Raw genomic sequence first — 3,323 nt, 5'->3', positions numbered from 1 at the left:
TACCAACATGTTTCAAGCAGACCACCATTGTCCCTGTGCCCAAGAACACTAAGGTCTAAATGATTTCCTACCCATAGCACTCACGTCCTTAGCCATGAAGTGCTTTGAAAGTGTCACGCCCTGGCCATTTATTCTCTATTTTGGTTAGGCCAGGGTGTGACTAGGGTGGGCATTCTAGTTTATTTAATTCTATGTTTTCTATTTCTTTGGTTTTTGCCGAGTGTGGTTCCCAATCAGAGGCAGCTGTTTATCGTTGTCTCTGATTGGGGATCACGTATAAGTTGTCATTCTCCTTTTGTTGTTTGTGGGATCTTGTTTTTTGTTAGCTCTGTGAAGCCTGCAGAACGTGACGTTCATTATTCTTTTGTTGTTTTTGTTTAGTGTTCTGAGTAATTAAAGTATCATGAACACTTACTACAACGCTGCACCTTGGTCTCCTTCCGACGACAAACGTTACAGATAGGCTGGTAAATGGCTCACAACAACACCATTATCCCAGAAACCCTAGACACACTCCAATTTGCATACCACCCCAACAGATCCACAAATTATGCAATCGCTATTGCACTCCACACTGCCATTTCCCACCAGGACAAAAGGAACACCTACGTGAGAATGCTATTCATTGACTACAGCTCAGCGTTCAAAACCATAGTACCCTCAAAGCTCATCACTAAGCTTAAGATCCCGGGACTAAACACCTCCCTCTGCAACTGGATCCTGGCCTGATCACTGACAACGACGAGACAGCCTATAGGGAGGAGGTCAGAGACCTGGCCGGGTGGTGTCAGAATAACAACCTATCACTCAACGTAACCAAGACTAAGGAGATGATTGTGGACTACAGGAAAAAGAGGACCGAGCATGCCCCCATTCTCATCGACAGGGCTGTAGTAGAGGAGGTTGAGAGCTTCAAGGTCCTTGGTGTCCACATCACCAACAAACTAGAATGGTCCAAACACACCAAGACAGTCGTGAATAGGGCACAGCCTATTCCCCCTCAGGAAACTAAAAAGATTTGGCATGGGTCCTCAGATCCTCAAAAGGTTCTACAACCGTAACATCGAGTGTATGCATCACTGCCTGGTACGGCAACTGCTCGGCCTCCGACCGCAAGGCACTACAGAGGGTAGTGCGTATGGCCCAGTACATCACAGTACATCACTGGGGCTAAGCTGCCTGCCATCCAGGACCTCTACACCAGGCGGTGTCAGAGGAAGGCCCTAAAAATGGTCAAAGACTCCAGCCACCCCAGTCATAGACTGTTCTCTCTACTACCACATGGAAAGCGTTACCGGAGTGCCAAGTCTAGGACAGAAAGGCTTCTCAACAGTTTTTACCCCCATGCCATAATACTCCTGAACAGGTAATCAAATGACTACCCAGACTATTTGCATTGTGTGCCCCTACCCAACCCCTCATTTCATCATATATGCATAGTCATTTTAACTATGCATTCATGTACATACTACCTCAATTAACCCGACCAACCAGTGCCTGTATATAGCCTCGCTACTGCATATAGCCTCGCTACTGCATATAGCCTCGCTACTGCATATAGCCTCGCTACTGCATATAGCCTCGCTACTGCATATAGCCTCGCTACTGTTATTTTTCACTGTCTTTTTACTGTTGTTTTTATTTCTTTACTTACCTATTGTTCACCAAATACCTTTTTTGTTTGTTTTTGTTTTAATTGCACTGTTGGTTAGAACCTGTAAGTAAGCATTTCACTGTAAGTTCTACACCTGTTATATTCCGCGCACGTGACAAATAAACTTTGATTTGATATAAATAATCAAGTCAATAAACACTGGGTAGTTTGATAGATAGCAGATAGTTAATATACTGCCTGGCAAGTTGAATGTATTGGTAGCCAAATAACGTTAGGTAACTAGCTAACATACCGGTACATACTGCTATAATGCTATGCAGTTCGTAAGGATAGCGTAGCTAACAAATTGTCAGCCAACATTAACATGTAACGTAACTTATTTGAAAAGGCAATACTTTATTACATTTTTCAACATTTTCTTAACATTTGTCATAATTAGTTAAAGCAATGAACCTGTATCCGCTTTCGTCGGACTTCGGCTGAATATATTCTGCCATTTTCTTCAAAACCCGAAAAGTTATGAAGGCACGCCTCAATCATCTCAAGGCACAAAAAGAAATTCACTTGTCTCCTCTTAATCTACACTGATTGAAGTGGATTTATCAAGTGAAATCAATAAGGGATCTTAGCTTTCACCTGGTCAATCTAGGTCATGGAAAGAGCCTAATGTTCATCATGTTTTGTACACTCAGTGCATATCCAAGAAGAATGTATACAGGCTATAATTAACAAGTATATGTCCATGTAACCTAGATGTGCAAGCCACACATCACAGCATCTTGAGTAGGGTATTGGTTCAGGGTCTTATAAGCAGAGACATGCTCCCTTTCATATGAACCTTTCAATGTCCATATAATATACGTGCCTAAGCCATAGCCCTACATCAAAATATATTGAGTAGGGTATTGGTTCAGGGTCTTATATGCAGAGACATGAGCCTTGTTACACAGTATCTACTAGGGAGGACCTAGGCATGGCTATTCTGGAGCAGGACATCACATGACTATAATTATCCATGATACACCCCTAAATGAGCAAATTGTCAAGATCATTTCCAATGAACATGAATCACAGACAGGCTAATTTTGAAGGCACCTGTGGCCATAACCTTATATAATAGGCTATTGTAGATTATGCATTACCATTGTAATATCATAGCCTAGCTGCATAATATGAATCACTATAAACCAGTTAGCCCCTGAAAAAACAATCATTATTAAACTATTAAATTGCATGCAACTACTACAGTGGTTATGACTGTATGTTCTGCATAAATAGGCGGAGAAGAACGCATTAAAGACGAAACAGGATGAACGAATTTCTAATCTGAGAATATTATCATCCGTCTACACTTGCTTCACTCTTCCTCGTAGCGCACTTTTGATTGGTTGCCAGTGACATCACCCTACTCTCATACATGGGACTCTGAGAATTGTTCATTTGACTATTTAAGGAGAAACTCAGATACTCACTCCTCGCGTCCTGTCTCTGCTCTCCTCGCCTTCTCAAAATCCATTGGATGAGAAAGCCAAATGTCCCTCCCCTCTGAATTTCTCATCCAATGTGTTTTGAGAAGGAGGCGAGGAGACAACAGAGAGTACACGAGGATTACAATTGAGATTTACCCCTACCTAGCCGATTTTTAAGAACCGCTGCGGAACACCCACTACTGGGTTGGTTCTCGCTGCGCTCTCACTGTACAAAACGA

Source organism: Oncorhynchus kisutch, linkage group LG21 (assembly GCF_002021735.2).
Source record: "Oncorhynchus kisutch isolate 150728-3 linkage group LG21, Okis_V2, whole genome shotgun sequence".
In the NCBI taxonomy this organism is placed as follows: Eukaryota; Metazoa; Chordata; class Actinopteri; order Salmoniformes; family Salmonidae; genus Oncorhynchus; species Oncorhynchus kisutch.
The sequence above is the reverse complement of the archived record's forward strand: the minus strand, read 5'-3'. Positions refer to the sequence as shown.